Raw genomic sequence first — 19,433 nt, forward strand, 5'->3', positions numbered from 1 at the left:
TCTTCCTTTCCTTCAGATTCCATCAAACTCTCCAAAGACAGTCTTTCCTGACCGTTAGAAGAGTGTTGTTGTTGTTGTTGTTGTTGTTGTTGTTGTTGTTTCCCCTACTCTTTTGATACCCTTTTAAGGCTTCAAACTCTAGGATGCTGTTATTGTTGTTGTTGTTAGTTGTGAAGTCGTGTCCGACCCATCCCGACCCTATGGACAATGTTCCTCCAGGCTTTCCTGTCCTCTACCTAGGATGCTGCGTTAGGGCAAAAACAATCTGCAAATGAGGCTTTCGATTGCAAGAAAATTGTATGGGACTGAAGGAAGAGCAGTGGAAAGAAAACTGGCTGAAATGGGAAGAAGCAGATGGATTTTTTATTTTATTTCTTCCTACAGACTTCGCTGGCTGAGGCTGTGAAAGAAAACAAGAGCTGAAAATGGTTTCACACATGCCTGCTCAGAAGTGCTGAGTGGGCCTTTTGGAAAACATCACCTCAAGAAGTGCAAATGCTCCTGAACTATCGTATATAACTGCATTTAATTTTTATTTTTATTTTTTTTAAAAAAACAACTTTCCCCAAGAACATTAAAAGTACATTTGGGGTTAGAAGTTCTTTTTGAGAAGAGTTACCCTCACGTAGCCTATCGTTTTCTTTCAGAACTTTGCTAACAGTTTGACAGGGATTCGGCAAGTGAGAAGAAAGTCCTTGAGAGCAGATATTTGGTCAACTGAAGAAAGATATATATATTTTTGGGGGAGGGGGGAGAGAAACAAAAGTGACCCTGTTTGACTGAGTTTCCATATCTTTTCTCCAAAACCGGCTGGATTCCTCATAATATGTTATTAAATTCAAACACTTTCTAGCTTAGCACAATGCACTGAAAGATCAACTGGTCAAAGAAAAACCAATAAACCCTGAGTTTGCACATCTAGCGCAAGCCAGAAATAGGCTAACCTCAATTAAAACTAGCTTGTTGTGCAAATGCAGCTACTCAGCTTGTAACTGAATCTCACTAAGTGTGGCGTGTGAATTCAGCCAACCCATTTTTTTAGGTGTTACTCTAAAAAGCCCCCAAGCTTACTTTGTGGATGATTGTTTACATCAGGTATTAGTTCTCAAGAATGGTTTTCCTCTTCCTGGCTTCAACCCAGAGACATCCGTTAGATATATCCAGGTCTTGAGGTTTCCTCACAGGAAACAACTGTCCGGAGCGCTTGTGGATGCTATCAGAGCTTCTCCTTGTACAGAGAGAAAATATGAAATGAGGGTCTACTCACGGGCTCTTCATTCTGTTGCGGTTGCTGACTGTGTTTAGAGGAGCTGTCTTTAGTTTGCCCTTTCTTTCCCAGAAATCCCCAACATATTTTCCAAAATCCTGTATTTTATCTCAGAGTAACAGTAAAGATAGCTCACTGACATGTATCCCATTCTTGCTTCCTTGGCCTATCCAACTACTTGGGGCTTCACAATGTTGATTCTGACACCTTGTGCAAGAAATGTCTGTACTCTTCGTGCTATGGTTAGGAGTGCAGTGGCTCATGGGGTTAGGATGCTGGGCTGACAATCAGCAGCTCATGTTCAAGACCCGGAGGCTGCCATGGGATGGGGTGAGCTCCTGTCACACACTCCATTGCCTGCTGACCCAGCAGTCAGAAAGTGGGCGATTGTGAGTAGATAAACTCACGAAAGGAAGCCCTAACTGGGTGTCCCTTGGGGCAATGGTGATGTCATCGTTCAATCTTTTCAACCCGGAAGTGCTCTGGCATTCCTGACTTGACGGTAGTAGTAGTAATAATTTGTAGTAATGGTAATTTGGCTGGAATCTGCTCACAGCCTGAAATCTCACATTGGCCTGAAGAAATAATAAGGAAAATGGCACACATTAGCCAGTGAGTAAATATCCCTCAGGCAGTTAGCTATGGCCCAAAAGTGAAAGGTAATCATGAGTGCTTCCACCTCTTGTAGCAAACAGGGATTTCCACTAATCCCTATGCTGCTTGCTTAATCAGATTTGACAGGTTAAGTAAAAGGTCAATTGCTGATCACAATTTCCAGATCAAGAGAGCTTCCACTCTTCCTGCAATGCTAATGCCACATACGAATAAAATTGCTTTGCCATTAACACGCCGGGAAGCTGCAGCACAACACTGTTTGCAATGTTTTGTAGTTAGGAACTCTGTGCACAGAACAGTCAGGCCCCGAATGCTACACTGGACATTCCAGGAGGGGAACAGAGAACTGTGTTAGCTACGTTATGGCTAAAATGTGAGGTGTCAGAGCTTATTAATAAAAGAGATGGCACAGAACTCTTGATGTGGAGTGATGGCTGGGTGACTCATTCCCGACTCTGTTTGTGCTTGTGAGCTTTCAAGTGTGCTTCTCTGAAAGCAAGCAGATGGCATGTATTGCTTTGCAGTGAAATCCATGGCAAGATTATATTGCTCTGCTGTCCAGGGCAGTGCAATGCTTCAGAAACAAAGGCCAGATATGGCTCTGGAGGGACTCGATTGCAACTGTATAAGGCAGATGCATCTTTCACCAGAACTGCACTGGGTGGGTAGTGGGGGAGGAAGTGGGGGAGGTAGCAGATGCAACTGCTTTAAGTTTATTGATTTATTGTAGGGCCAAAATGTTAAAAATGTTAAAATGTTACTCCATTTGCAAATTTAAATTTATAGAGAGAGTGATATGCGTTCAGAGGGTGCTGTTCCACAATACTGAAGCACCACAGGAACACAGGAACGTGCTGAAGAGGAGACCTTTCTCCATTTATGGAGGCCACTAGAGTACCTGCCATGTTGAATCCTAATCCTATTGAGGATTAGCCAGGTCTTACAGGGTAGATTGAATCCCATTGGTTCAGCTGCAAAACAGAGAAGGTTGTGACACTCTGGGAGGAGCCGTAGAGGGCCGTTCTTGCATCTTGGCCTGAAGCAGATTGAAGTGTGTTATCCAGCAAGTTTCTGGCTGTCCTGATCAGTGGATGTTGCTGGCAAGAGCTGCGTGAGTACCCACATGGGCCTGGAAGGGGGTTGTTTGCTTTTTAATCCAACACTTTGCAAGCTTTAATGTTTCGCACGCCATCTTGGTGTCCTCCAATTCTTAGGACCCTTGGTGAAGTTCAATATGGATGGAAAGCAGAGTGGAGAGAAGGATAATTCAGCTAGTCACTTAGACAGAAACCAAATTTGATGTGTGAGTCTTTCTCAAGTCACTTCTAACCCTGCTTTCCTTGTCAAGGTCAACTCCATTGGGTGACCCTCTTAGCCGGAGTTCCCCAGAAGGCATCAGACAGGAGAAAGTTACTAAAACGATGGTTGCATCTGCGTGATTTCTTAACACCTTTCCTCATCTTAGTCTGATACCCTCTCCTCCACTTTTCAAAGCCATCTTTCATCTTGAATTCCCTCCATCCCCCCACCCCCAGAAAACGGTCACAAACAATCATCTTGAAAGCTTCACCGTGGGCTATTTTTATGCCTTGGAAATCGCTCCCAGGCTGCAGTTCCAGTTTCCCTACAAGAAGCAAAATCGGTTCACTTCCTTCCAGCTTCCTCCAGTGTCTGCTTTTTCAAGGACCTAACCTTGTGTGGCAGCTTCTCTGCCTCTAGCAGGCCAGACACTAAGTCTCTGTGGAAGCATAAATTCCTCAGATGGAGAAGCTGACCTTTTGAACCAAAATGGACAGTTGCTCAATGTAAAATATGTTTCCTTTGTACGAGTCTGTTTGGTTTCTTTGAAAATCAGATCTGGAATTTCCCAAGAGCCCTTAAATGATTTCATTTAATGCAGTTTAAATCAAATTATGTATAATTCTGTTTTCTCCATCTGGGCTTTCTTGGCCGTTCTTTTACCCGCACTGGTTCTTGCCCTCCCTAATATAAAGCATTTCGTTTTCCTCCGTCTAGATGGTTGACTTATTTTAAAAATAAGTCTTCTCAAATCAGAGTATTATTACTCTCCATTGCATTTGTTCTGTGAACTGTTTCTCCATCAGATGTAAGTGTCAAAAGGGATCTGGAGGTTTGATACCTCAGGCTGACATTTAATGTTTGCCTCTATGATACAGCCTTACACTCCATTCCACCCAACATTGTTTAGGAAACTCACAGCCACAACTTCTCCCTCAATTTGCACAAAGCCCAGGGCTAGCCTAGACAGATAGAACTTTATTTCAGCCATTAACCAATAAAAATGCAACCAATAAAATGAACAACACAAATCTATCCCCAAAACAACAAGAAGTATTAGTAACCATTTATGGGTGAAGCTTAAGCATAATGTTTCAAAATTGCGCTACTTTTAGAGAAATACATTTATCTTGATTATTTAACAGATACGTACAGAGAAAAACTATCGGAATGCTCTGAAAGGAGAGGGGTGATCAAATCGTGGTGAATGTCCCTATGGAACTGGCAATACAGAAAAACATGGGCTGTGATTTCTGAGGCCCCCATATCAGAGGGGCAGGAAAAATAAACAATTACAAAAGATAGATAGATAGATGGATAGATGATAGATAGATAGATAGATAGATAGATAGATAGATAGATAGATAGATAGATAGATAGATGTTTGACCTTTTATATCTATATCTAAGTTCTTTGCCTTAATATTGACCTGGTTTGATCTAAGTCTAAGGTTAAGATGATATAATTGGAGTAGCCATCGAGGTTTAGTTTCTTTCTGCTTTAGAATTAGGGTAAATGTGTCCATGAGTTGGTGGGCATCAAAAAAGACAAGTTAGTGGCTGGGGGTCACATGATCAAAGTCCCCAGTGGTGGGATTCAGCCAGTTTGCACCACTTTGGCAGAACTGGTAGCTAATTTTTTGTTGCCCAAGGCCCAGAATGGACTTCCGGAAGCGGCATCCACACAGAGAACCGGTTGTTCACATATTTGAATCCCACCACGGAAAGTCCCAACTTCTGGAGGCAAGCCATTCCACCGATTAATTTTTCTTACTGTCAGGAAATTTCTCCTCAATTCTAGGTTGGGTCTCTGTTTGATAAGCTTCCATCCATTACTTCTTGTCCTGCCCTCAGGTGCTTTGGAGAATAGATTGACCCCCTCTGTGAAAGTCCCTCAAATATTGAAAGACTGCTGTCATGTCACCCTAGTCTTTCTCTTCACTAGACTAGACTAGACATTATCATGTTCCTGCAACCATATGCTTTAGCTAATCATCTTTCTTGCTCTTCTTTGCACTCTGTCTTGGACCACTTTCTTAGCTTCTAACAGGTTGGTTGTCCTTCTGCCTTTCTCCTGGAAGAAAGGGTCCTTGACTGGGTCCTTGACCTGTTTGTAGTCCTTCCTATCCTTATTGAAAGGATAGTAATTGTTTTTGGGTTGCCAATGTCAACATCTGCACATCACTGTCCTTTGGTAATGCAGTAGTAGTCACTATGTTTCCTATCCTCCCAATTTGCTCGCTCTTGCTCCCTGCTGTTAATGTCAGATGTAGGATCCAAATTGATTTGATTGTGTTTGGACCAAAACATGCTTTGTTTTGCTTTCTCTTGCTACTTCTAAATCTATGCATGACATTTAAAAAGTGAAGCTAATGAGCAGTGATTACATTCTTTCAATGATGATAGAGTGGAGCAATGCCAAAGTCCAAATTACCACCTAAGAAGAACAATAATTTGCATCAAAACACATAGTTAACGTTGCTTAAACAATACCTTGAGTACACTCACTGCCCTGATCTAATTCACCCTGGGAGTATTCTGGTAAGCCTGAAAATGCAATCAGAAGTGGAATTAAAAAGTCAATTTAAATGTTTTTGGAGGGGGAGGAAGTATCTAAGAGTGCTTTTTCACTGGTGACCAGAGTTCCTCCTTTAACTTGATTTATTGATGAAACAGAAATTGAGGCTCTGCTCCACAGTTGACATTGGTCATGTTCTCGTGTCTTTATCGAATCACAAAGATTTTAGACTAGTGTGTTATAGAATCATGGGTGATTTTTATGGTTCAGTGTCTTGTGCAAACCCAGAAAATTGGTTAATCTCAGTAAATATATTTAAGCATTTAATGCAGACATAGCAATGAATGTGTATGGCACCAATAGCTGCTACTTTCTCTTTATAGCTGCTTTCTCGGTGCTATAAGTTGGATGAGTAGAAGGAAGACTATACAGTATTGCTTATAGATGCTTTGATGGCCATCATAACTACCTTAAGGTTTTTTCAGCAATTTTTTGTTGAAAGCTGTGCAGGAGATGAATAGGCAGAGCCAGAAAGCAGAGTCAAATGAGTCATCAGCCTAGCAACATTCTCACAAATAGTCTAAAGTTCATCCCCTCTTGAATTCTATTGACCCCTACAGTATCTACTACCAATTTAGCATTGAATGTTAGTTGATTGGATTCTTGTGTATAGTCTTGAGCAACAAACTTCTGAACTGGAAGTTGTGGGTGATCTTGATTCTTCAAGCCTGACAAGTTGAAAGATATGAGACTTGGCTTCATATCTTGGGAGCTCTCTCACTTTAGCACCTTTCATATAGATTCTATTTGGCTGTACATTACGTACAACCCGGTGAAATAATTTCAACTTATAGATATGAACTGATACCTTCTACAAGCCTAGTTTTGGTCCAAAAAAGGACTATACCTATGTGTGCCTTCTAGAGTGCTGAATTCTTGCCCTCAGGATGTTAATTATGGCAAATGCATGCTAAGGACATACCTTGTTCTGGTTATTCTACTTAAATATATAGCAGTTGACAAAACAGGATGAATATTTGGGTGGTTTATCTGGCTCCCTCTCCCCTTCTCTTTCTAATAAGTATCAAATTTGGAATTGGAATAATAAGGTATTATTAGCTACAGATACAATTAATAGCTGGTGCTATCTACAGTTAGAAGTTATTCACAGTAATCAGAAGATAGCATCGCTTCCAACATTCCACTAAGTAACATTTCCTTAATTGCACCACACAATTACAACTAATAACCTTGGAAGCCTCAGTGTGTTTAAGAAGACTATTTCAAAGGTTATCTGGAAACGTAGGAGCAGAAACCGGAGGAGACAAAGCTAACCAAAGGGAGATTATTCTTTAGTAATTAACTAGACATTGTTCCTTAGGGTGTGTGTAACAGCACAAAACATTTTGAAGAGTATGAATCGTGTTTTTGATGTTGACATTTTTGTTTGATGCTGATGAAACATAGCTTTAATACTTAACATGTTAATCAATGAATGTTATTAATAGATTTGCTTTAATCTTAGAGGAGGAAAAAGGAGGGGAGAAAACCTTGCACCCGTTATCAAGTGATATTCAATAAACACTCAGAAGGCATTAATATTAAAAGGAAAATGATGAATACAAATATGAGATGATAAAAATGCATACTAATTTCTTGATCAAGTGAGAATCCCTTCATGATTGTTAATTCAGAAGCTCACAGTCTTACTTCTACACAATTACTGGGGGAACAGCAAAGGTGGGATCTTGAATAAATCTCTAGATTTCCTTCTTTACAGCTGTTGAGTCACCTGCACGAGGTAGACAAGACTTGAAAATCAACTCCACAGGAAGGTTACAACTACTTTGATTGAAAATAGCTATAAATAACAGAAACTTGCAAATCTCATTGTGCTGGACCTCCCCTTCCTATACTCCAGTGAATTAAGGAGGCATCTACCTAATTCACTAATAATGTTTATTAGCTGTGTTCTGGACATTAAAAATGTTCCAGCCCTTTTTGCCTAAGTAATGTTCTTGCATATTTCCATCAAGATCATCCTGCTTACTCTCCTCATGTGATTTGCGAATGGAAGTAACCCTTCTGCTATGATTTCTGTTCTGGCTGTTGTTTATCTTTTTATGTTTATTGTTGTTGATCTGGGCTTTTTTTTTGTTAACTATTAGGGTCTGCTTTGGCTAAGAGCATGAACTATACAACTGCAACAAAGAAAGAAAGGAAAAATCCCCAAGTCAAGCTGTTGAATTGAAGCAGAATTTTGTCATGTCAGTGGTCTTCTTCTTTACCTCTTTTATCACTTCGGATGTTGAGGGAGAAACAAAGTTGTAGTTGTTGCTCTTCTGGCTGCCTCAACCTGTTGTAGTGCATCTTTGATGTTGTCTCTCCATCTTCTTCTGGGTGTGCCTTGGCTTCTTTGATCTTCTCTTTTTGTATATGCCTTGCACGGTATGGAATCCCAAGACATATCAGTGGTGCCATGCATGTATGCTGACATCACAGTTTCAGGACCCTCTAGCCAACATAATTTTTTTCTTGACAATGGGCAGAGTCTGACCTTCATTTATATGACTTCAAATGTTAGCAGGGCTGTTCTCTATTTACATGGGAATAAGTCACTCCTAAGGGACGCGGTGGCTCAGTGGGTTAGGACGCAGAGCTTGTTGATCAGATGGTTGGCAGTTTGGTGGGTCGAATCCCGAGTGCCGCGTAGCAGAGTGAGCGCCTGTTACTCGTCCCAGCTTCTGCCAACCTAGCAGTTGGAAAGCACGTAAAAATGCAAGTAGAAAAATAGGGACCACTCCGGTGGGAAGGTAACAGCGTTCCGTGCGCCTTTGGCGTCTAGTCATGCCGGCCACATGACCACGGAGACGTCCTCGGACAAGCACTGGCTCTTCGGCTTTGAAACGGAGATGAGCACCGGCCCCTAGAGTTGGAAACAACTAGCATGCATGTGCGGGGGAACCTTTACCTTTACCTTTTAAGTCACTCCTGAAACTTCTTCTGTTCCTCTGCATTCATTTCTTAACCCTGCAGTATATAGGAGCAGAGGGCAATTTTCAAAAGTGTTGCTATAGTTCCATGGTCCTCTTGCCGGGAGTTGGCATAGGATGAATGTTTGTGTCACAGCCCCTATTTAAAAAAAAAAAGTCAAGGATGGGTAGAAACTTTTCATTTTCCAAGGACAGGTTGAAACTTTCCATTAGACACTGTTAGATGTTCCTTTAAAGTGGAACATCAACTACACAGCAACCCGAAGGACTTGTTTTAAATCAGTTGATGGATCATCCGCATGGTAGCCTTGACTTTACATCATATTGTCTTCCTTGAATGAATGCGTGAGCTATCTAGGAATGAGGAAGAGAATGGGTGGACTTCAAATGTGGCCTCTAAATCACAGCACAGAGTTTATTTCAGTAACTGCAGAACTTTTATATCTGGCTATTACATCAGAAGAAGACAGATTTTTTGTATGGATCCCAAAACAATTTGTCTCAGTTCAAAGCATCTCTTATCAATCTGGCACACACACACACACACACCAGGGTTTTTCTGCAGTTCCCACCATTCCTAGCCAACAAGTGATCAGCAATAGGTGTTTACCACTCTAAGCTTCATTATAATATAGAAAGCAAAGTAGAGCATATGGTTGCAGAAGTCAATGGCCAGCAAGTTAGCAAGAGGTAACAAAGACTTGGAAACTAAAACATACAAAGAACAGCTAAGGGACTTGAGTTTGGCTAGTCTAAAGAAAATAAGAAATAGGGGAGACTTGATAGCAGTGTTCCAGTATCTGAGGGACTGCCACAAGGCAGAGGGGTCCATGTTGTTCACCAAAGCACTAGACTAGAGGGCAGGACAAGAAACAATGTTTGGAAACTGGTTAAAGAGAGTAACAACCTGGAATTAAGGAGAAACGTCCTGACAGTGAGGACAATCAACCAGTGGAACAGCTTTGCCTTCATACATTGTGGGTGCTTCATTACTGGAGATTTTCAAGAGTAAATGGACATTCATCTGTCTGAGAGAGTATAGGTTCTCCTCCTTAAGCAAGGGGCTGGACTAGAGACCTCCAAGGTCCTATTCTATTCTATTCTATTCTATTCTATTCTATTCTATTCTATTCTATTCTATTCTATTCTATTCTATTCTATTCTATTCTATTCTATTCTATTCTATTCTATTCTATTCTATTCTCCATCTGGTTGGCAAGATGTCTGTCAAGCAAAGAGAGAAACCACCATGTTAATTAAAAAAAACAGTTGAAGATAAGGTAAGTTGCCTTTGTAGTCACCTGGGAATTAATCAAAGGTGATGCCATGAAGATATGACTTTCAAAAAAGAAAAGTATTATTGGGTCATCTTCCTATCATGGTGGGATATGAGGAAAGCCGTCCAAAGTTACCCTGTAATAAGATAGGTGGCCAATAAATCTGATAAATAAAATAAAGCCTTTCTCTTTCAAAATAGGCAGGGAGGATGGGAATGCAACTAGCCATCTTAGTTAATTATTATTTATTATTAAATTTATTCCCCGCCCATCTTGCTATCAGGCCACTCTTAGTTAAAGGTGGTCCCTATCAAATAGAAAGTCTAACATTTCTTTCAAGATTTTTGATGTATGCTGGCATATTTTCACAACACCCGAAAAGCAAAACCAATACATAACATTTATCAGTTTTGTGTGTGTGTGGGGGGGGAGAGACATCCAAGTTACCTGGGGAAAAGACTTAGAAGGAGAATAATTCTATTAAATTCCATGCCTTCTCTGTGGTCTACATAACATTTAGGCTCGGATTGATGTTTTTCCCAGCCCAATGGATCGAGCAGACATTCGTATTATGTTTACAGCTGAGTTACATGACTGCTGCTCGCAAGGGAATAGTGCACTGATGAAATGGGGGATGCACATTTCTTACAGTCATCTGGGACAGCTGATTTCATCAGCAAAGTAGAAGAATAGGAGACCGGAATGCCCTCTGAACTAATTCCATTGATTTAAGCTAATGCTACTTGAGTGTGGCTTGTTCAAATAAATGTTGCAAAACTAACCATCTAATTGGTAGCAGGCTAAATTCTCTCTCTCTCTCTCTCTCTCTCTCTCTCTCTCTCTCTCTCTCTCTCTCTCTCTCTTTGTGTGTGTGTGTGTGTGTATATATATATATATATATATATATATATATATATATATATATATATATATATATATGCGTAATCCAGTGCAATCAGAAGGAGATTCTTCAGAACAATAGTTTAATTATCTCAGGTAGGGCTTGCCGAGTCGCTAACAAATTTCTCTGAAGTCCTGGTCCCCAATTAAAACCCCTTCAGCATGAGCAGAGGAAAGAGCAATCAAGGCAGACAGCACACAAGTGCCTTTAGCACGCAGTTCATTTTGCTCTGCTAGATGCATGCTGTGTTCCTCTTGTTAGGGGACCAGAGAACAAATCCAGTGTAAATATAGGGACCTGCAGCAATTTGTTTTCAATATAAACAAGTGAGAGTCCTAACCTGCCATACCCATATGTCTAAAAAAAAACACAACCCACCAATATGTTCTTAGTTGCCTGGTGAGCAGTAAATCATTGGACTGTAATGGGGAAAGGTGGACCATGGATTGCTTCCATGCCAGCTCTTCCCCTGGAGTAGTGCAAAATTCTTGATGATCCTGATAGGAAAAAAAATCCTCTATTAGATTTTGATGGGGCTCAAGGACACTGATTTTAATGACTATTCAAAGTAACTCTTTAATTTGGATTGCAATCTACACTGGGGGAACGGTTGGAGAGAATGGCCTTGGGGGACAGGAGGGAGAGGTTCACATCCAGCATCTTAAATACGTTTCAGTCTACAAAAGGAAGTGAGAGCATGGAAAGTGTTTGAGAAGGGACCCTCCCTATTTCTCCAGAGAGCAAAAGGAGGGGAGAAATACTTTCGTTCTTGAAAGATTCTATGAATGCAACCTAACAATAAAGATAGAGCTAGGACTCCTGGTTCGGCTTCTTGTCTAGACTACTTCACAGGGCTAAGAATTGGGCCCTCTTTTCTAAGGGAATGGAACAGAGATTAAGGAAGGAAAACATTTGTTGCTCAGGGTTAAAATGAGGGGTCCTTGGTACTCTCTGATCTTGGTTGTTGTTGGGTTGTTTTTTCCCAGATGTTTCATTACCCTAACTAGGTAACATCATCAGTGCCAGCAACAGAAACTGCCACTAAAGGCCAATCTCCCACCAATCTATTAGCTACCCCCCCTTTTTTTCTCTCTCTCTTCTTCTTCTTAATTTCACCTGGGCAAAATCTTGTCATCGTGAGGAGAATGATGACAGGATAATCTCCACACTCAGCATTTAGAAGGTGCCGGAGTATAAGTTCAGTTTCACAGCAGGGATCAGATCTAAGCCCTGTGGGGTGCTAAACCCTTCCTATATTTCCTCTCCTGCATGGAAAAGAACCCAAGGATAGAGATGGGCTATGATACAAAATGGAGTTCATTATAGGCCGGAGCTGACCTTTAAAGGAGAGGGCAGACCAGAATGAGCCTCAAAGGGTTTCAGAATGCAGGACTGTTATGACTGAGAGCTTTCTATTCCAGTCTGGTGCCATTAACAGTCTTTCCTTTCTGCTCCTTGAAGGATAAGTTTAGAGTCTCTCTTTCACAACTTTTGATTCTGTTAACTTCCGGCGAATAAGTCTTCAGCAGGGATCTCTAGCAGGTCTGCTTCCCCTGTCCCTAAGTGCGTATTTTGTGATTCTGAACAATGAATGCTTGCTTACTTTTCATTTAAATATGGAATAAGCAAGTCTATCCTCTGATGCTCAGAGGCTTCCAAAGAGACGGGATGGAAATGATTCTTTAATCCTTATCTAAGGAAACTAGTTGATGAAGCTCTTGGGCTGGAACAGGGTAACTGGTTCAAGACCTCCCTCATGCTTGGAAACTCACTGGTGGTTTTGGGTAAGTTGTCCTGTCCCAGACCAACTTGTGTCTTGGGGAGAGAGCCCACATGACCTCTGAGAAGAAAGGTGGAATAGGAATCTAAACAATGAATGAATGAAACAAACAAACAAATAGAAGCTGATTGAGAACAAGGCAAACACGTGCATGCATAGATTGGAGTCATTCTGTAGTAATCCAAGATGGTTTTCTACAGTTGCTTATAAATCACAATGTGGATTTGCCTCCGTGCCTTGATTCCCTTGATATGAAGGAAAGGTAGACTCTTTTCCTTAATAAAAGCAGAATGAAGATGGTCCATGACTATTTGAGGATTCTTGGATTCATCTCTGGATGACGTCATGCCATCCAGTTCAAGAGGAAAACGGCATGTGAGAGGCTCTTCTCTCGCACATAAAAACTATCCAATTGATTTTGAGGTGATGTGATTTTCATTTCTCTTGCGAGAGAAGAATCAAAGCAATCTGCTGGGATTTGGAGATGAGAGAGACTGTTTGCATCTGATTGCTCTTTTCGAAGTCAAATTGATACAATGGAGGGTTTTGTTTTTTTCCACTGAACAAAGGCAACATGTTTCAGATCAATCCAATTTCGGATACAATGATTTGGCAATGTAAAAGCTTTTCTCCAGGAAAGGAATTGTTTTTCATCCGCTGTAAACACTGAAAGATAAAATATGGGTTGGGATGCCATGCAAGGCAAATGTGCAAAAGTACAGGAGAGATATCCTAGGATGTATGAATTTGGCATGACTTCGGTGAAATATACCAGTTGTTGGCAGTACCTAGCTGACCTTATCTGCTCTTAGTCTAAGCCTAAGCAAGATCAGACTTGGATAAAGACCAACAGGATATCTCTTGGCTACAGCCTAGACTGAGTACTTGAGAAAACCAATAGAAGGGAATATTTGTAGCCCAGGTTTGAACTGTGAGGTCCTTGGTGCTTTCTGAGCTTGGTTGTTCTCTATTTTAGTGGCAAGCCACTAGCACAGGGGTGTCAAACTCAATTTCAGTGAGGGCCGCATCAGCATTGTGGTTGCCCTCAAGGGGCCGGGTGGGCGTGGCCAGGGTGGGCGTGGCCTACTGGGTGGGCGTGGCTAGAGTGCGTATGGCCTACTGGGTGGGCGTGGCCAGCTCTACATCGTTCGCATCAAGGGTGCCTATGGGGGCCTGGGCAGGAGTGGGACAGATCTGAGGGTCTCTGGGCCAGGGCCAAGGCAGTGGGGGCCGTTCCCTCACTGTTTCCAGGATGGCTTCGCGGGCCACATGAAACCACTTCACGGGCCAGATCCGGCCCCCGGGCCTTGTGTTTGACATGTCTGCACTAGCATATAAAGAGCAAACCCTACTCCCTTCTAGCACTGATGATGTTACCTAGTTGGGTAATGAAATGTTTGCAAGAGAACAAGCAGCTCAGAGAGCACCAAGGATCCCACAAGTTGAGAAAACATTCCAGATCAAGACAATAGGAATCCTCTTGTACATTGATGTCAAGTAAAACTGCATGAACCTGTCTCTGGACCCATCAAGAGTCAAACTGGACTTGAGGAAAAATTAATATGACCATTCCAGGATGTATCAATATCTTTATGCTGCAAAATCCAAAAACTTTCTTGCTATTAGTAAAACATATGCAAAAAGAGAGGGAGGGAGGGAAGGAGGGAAGGAAAAGGAAGGAAGGAAGGAAGGAAGGAAGGAAGGAAGGAAGGAAGGAAGGAAGGAAGGAAATTATTAACGACATTGAAAATGCTTGCCTTAACTGAAAGCAGTTCTTTTTGTCCTGGTTTTGTTCCTATTTTAGAGAATAGCTTTCAGCATACCAGGCAACAGGCAAAGTGTGATTCTACTCTAATTAAGTATTGCTGCTTGTTCCTTGTATGTAATCAGTTTCCTCATCTTTTCTGCCTTGGTTGCTGTTCTGAGAACTCAACTTGACCTAAAAATATTTCCCTCTCCTGGGTCAAAGCATGTAACACCACAAATGGATGTTAGGGGAGTTGATACTGTGCCACTTTGAGGCTTATTATCTGTTGTTTCATTGTATTACAGAATCACATGCTGTCCAGGGCTTAAGTGACAAAATGCTGGCTTCTTCTTCTTCTTTGGGGAAGATGGGAGAGATCATATACCTTTTTTCTGCTGAGGAAGCTTCCTCCAGTCAAAGTACAGCGCCGATGAAAGGGCAGAGATATAACATTCATATTACTAGGGCACCTTTGTGTTTATTCAACCAGCTTCTTCCTTTTTTTTTCCTTTTTGAGCATTCTAACCAGCACTGGGTCTTTATTAACATGGCCACACATTTTTTTTCTCAGAAAACATGCTAAAAATAACTGCAAGGGGGACTAGGCTTTACAATAATGCAAAAACGTAATGAATCAACAAGGTTTGATTAAGAATAGAATAGAATAGAATAGAATAGAATAGAATAGAATAGAGTAGAGTAGAGTAGAGTAGAGTAGAGTAGAGTAGAGTAGAGTAGAGTAGAGTAGAGTAGAGTAGAGTAGAATAGAATAGAGTAGAGTAGAGTAGAGTAGAGTGGAGTGGAGTGGAGTGGAGTGGAGTGGAGTGGAGTGGAGTGGAATGGAATGGAATGGAATGGAATGGAATGGAATGGGAATGGGAATGGGAATGGGAATGGGAATGGGAATGGGAATAGGAATAAGAATTAGAATTTACAAAAGTGATTCAGGGAGGTGTTGTTATATCCTTACCCCATTCCACCCCAAAAGCAGAAGAGTGTTGTAAACTTTACAACAGACTGCTATTATACTAAGCACATCTGGCTTTTCCTTTTGTAATTTCAGCAATGGAAGTTCCAACCTAGAACTAAGGAGAAATTTCCTGACAGTGAGCACAATTAATCAGTAGAACAGCTTGCCTCCAGAAGTTGTGGTTGCTTCATCATTGGAGGTTTTCAAGAAGAAACTGGACAGCCATTTGTCGGAAATGGTATAGGGTCTCCTGCCTGAGCCTGGGGTTGGGCTAGAAGACCTCCAAGGTCCCTTCCAACTCTATTATTCTGTACCAATTCACTATCCTAAACCTGTATACTTGACTGATACCAAGTGTTATTGATCAGTCAATCCCATACTGAAATTTTAAAGCTTTGTATACAATAGTCTACAAGTCTGTTTTGACTAAAGAATGACTCAGCTGAAAAACATCAAGGGACATTTCCTCAAACCAACTGTCAACAGAAATATGGCATCATTCAAAAATGTTTGCATCTTGTTTTTCGTTAAAAAAACAAAGCAAATATTGAATGATCAGACAGCGTTAATATTGGTGCATTGAAGAATAGAGACTGCCTATTGTTAGTTGAAATTTCCGTTTCCATAGAGAGTGCATTGTAAATACATTTGTTTACCATACTTAAATGATTGTTGTAAAAGTAGCATGCAATAATAAGATTGTCACCTGTCAAAACTGCCTCAGGATTTCATGCCCATATCCAAATCTACCAAGGCTTTAACCAAATTGGATTTCTATGGCTTTTGTTGCACAAAAGAGATTAAGAACAAGAAATCGGAGCACGGTACTGGTAAATTATATCAGTTCCTTTATGAACAATTGGTTTATTGACTCAAGGAACTTGTAGAATATTTGACAGAAGGTGAAAAACCAAGTCGTAGAGGGGTTTTTTTTATGGACAACCCAGAAGAAATAAGTAACCCTTGTGTGAGGGAGTGTGTGAGATGAAAAACCGAACCATGGGATTTTACGGATAACCCAGAAGAAACAAGTAACTCTTCTGTGAATGGAATGCAGGCATAGATAGGGGAGTTCCAAATGTTCTCCAGGTTTTATTTTCCTGTGCAAAGTTTGGTAAGATGCATGATTTTTCCTGAAAAAACAAAAATGTAATAATCTTCATTCTTCTCCCCCCCACCCATGTTTTCCTGATAAATTCTGCTGATTTCTTCTCTTTTTGATTAGCAAAGAAGAAAGTGGTTATGCAGCTGATGGCAGCAGGTGGCAGCACCAAGACATTCTTCAACGGTCTTGGAAAAAATCAAGTGGTTAGTGCTTAAATGGGAGATTTCCGGAAAATACCACGGCTTGCTGGTTGGATCAGGAAGTTGAAAAAACAGCCCAGAACAAAGTAAGAGCAAGCCAACTGTGTGCTCTTCCTATAAAAAATATCTTTTGAGAGTATTGAAGAACTTTGCAATGCATACCTGCGTGTGCAAACATGCATGTCGCCAAGGTATTTTTTTTTCAAAAGGCAACTGAATTTTCTTTCTTTTTCCTTGAAGACATTTTGCTTCTCATCCAAGAAGCTGCTTCAGTTCTGAATGAATGGTGGAGAATGGAAGGATTTAGTCATTCAGTCAGAACTGAAGAAGCTTCTTGGATGAGAAGTGAAATGTCTTCAAGGAAAAACAAAGGAAAAATCCACTTGCCTTTTGAAAAAGCACCTTTGGGACAATTCTGACCTGGGTGACTGAGAATCCCTATAGACACATACACATGACATCAGAGTTTCCCTCTACACATGCTTTTCCAGAAATCTACTGTCATTGTGGCTGGTAAGGAGTCTAGAACCCTGACAGGTAAATTGAAAATCAGAGAGATATCTGCCAGCGCAACCTTTTCCAACCTGAGTGGCCTTCATAAAAATGCATTTCAATTTTCAGAATTTCCCAGCCAGCCTGACTATTGCTAAGACGTCGCAGAATTGAATTGAAGTCCAAGTGGAGTTTGAGGAAAGATTATTTTAGCAGATTCTGCTGTATATTCTGCCCATCCCTGCTATGTAAATATATCTGCAGAATTTTCTACAAGGATGTATTTGCCCAGGAAACTTTCCAAGTGGATTGTATGCAGATTTTCCTAGACTTCAATACCTTGATCATAATTCTCAAATCATCCAGAATGCACGCCTTTTTTCCTCATTGGCAATATAAATACTGAAAGGAACTTTTTGACAGTTTGAATGTTAAAATGCATCCGACTGCAAAGCAACACAGGGCAGGATTTAAACAGATGTCAAAATAGATTTCTGTGAAAGAGATTTTGCTTTACAAGCAGGGGTTCATAATAGCTCAATTTTAAATTGCATTTCCCTGCAAGATGGAAGTTTCTCACTGCTAATAGAAACCCAGGAAGTGTGTGTGTATGTGTGTGTATATATACAAATACACAATATTTTGAAAAATAGATTACATGCAAATGCTTGAAATGGAAAAGCATTTGCACCAAATGGTTCCATGTCTCAGACTTTTCTGAGGCTTTGCTATATTTCAGTATATACGCCATTTAAGATGGAAGCTATTCTTGGTTTAAAGGCAGAACATTCAAAAATAGCCATGGCAGAAGAAATCATGTAAAAATAATGGAGGACTGGGCGGAAATGGATGTCAGCATTTTTCTGAAACTACTTAGATGAGATGAAAAGGCCTTCGCTGCTTAAAAAAAAGGAATTTGCCATTTATATTTTTCAGAGTTCCTAAAAAAAATGATTCCATGACTTAATGGAATATAGTTGGAATTAACTCTGCCTGCCCTCCATCCTCTCCCCTCCCAACAATTTTGTAATTTGATGGAAATTGCTTTAGTTTCTTTTTTGTTTTTGGAAAAGAAAATGTGAATAGTATTCTCAAGGGTAGAAAGCAAGGGGAAAGAACATTTACCATTCATTGTTCCACCTTTTCTCTAGAAGTTTGCTGTAGATTCCTCGTTTTTAGGAAATATTCTTATAAAAGGAAGCTGTTTCCAAATAGAAGCACAGGCAGCTAGGGAAACTGGAGAGCTCTTAAGAGATTAATGGATTGATGATAAAGGTAAAGGTAAAGGTTCCCCCGCACATGCGTGCTAGTCGTTTCCAACTCTAGGGGCCGGTGCTCATCTCCGTTTCAAAGCCGAAGAGCCAGCGCTTGTCCGAGGACGTCTCCGTGGTCATGTGGCCGGCATGACTAGACGCCAAAGGCGCACGGAACGCTGTTACCTTCCCACCGTAGTGGTCCCTATTTTTCTACTTGCATTTTTACGTGCTTTCGAACTGCTAGGTTGGCAGAATCTGGGACAAGTAACAGGCGCTCACTCTGTTACGCGGCACTCGGGATTCGACCCACCAAACTGCCGACCTTCTGATCAACAAGCTCAGCGTCCTAACCCACTGAGCCACCGCGTCCCTGGATTTATGATAGATAGATTGATTTCATGCCGTCAGATCAGTGTCAGTTCTTAGTGACCACAAAGGCAGACCTTCTCCAGAAGTATCTGTCCACAACTTAGTCCTTCAGGTCTCCCAACAGTGCACCTATTGTTGTTGGAATCAAATCCATCCACCTTGCAACTGACCATCTTCTTCTTCTTCTTCTCTTTCCTGCTACCTTTATCAACATTAAGGGTGTCTCAAGGAAGCTAGGCCTTCACAGTGTTTCCAAGGTAAGGCCATTTGAGTCCTGGTCAAAAGAACATCTAAAGAAATTGAAACGCAATCTGAGAATTATGTCATGGACCAACCAACAGTTCTTCTATGGGACAAGAAAACTATCAAGGAAGACTGATGTTGGGCATTGTGTTAATTTGATGTGCTTTTTCCAGTCAGCCAGCCAGTGTGAAATCATGGCTGAACTGCTCTCCTACCCATAATTGTTACGGCTAAGTAATTCTCCATTTCAAGTGGGGGATAGAATGAGGCTGGACATTTGAAGGTAGCCCTTTATACAAGGAGAACATCCAACCTGAAAAGAGGGAAGGAGAAAATATGGCTCAGATGTGAAGAAAAAAAAATTAGAAGAGATATCTATCTTACACCCATGGGCTTTTGAGG

Source organism: Vipera berus, assembly GCF_964194415.1.
Source record: "Vipera berus genome assembly, chromosome: 12".
NCBI lineage: Eukaryota > Metazoa > Chordata > Lepidosauria > Squamata > Viperidae > Vipera > Vipera berus.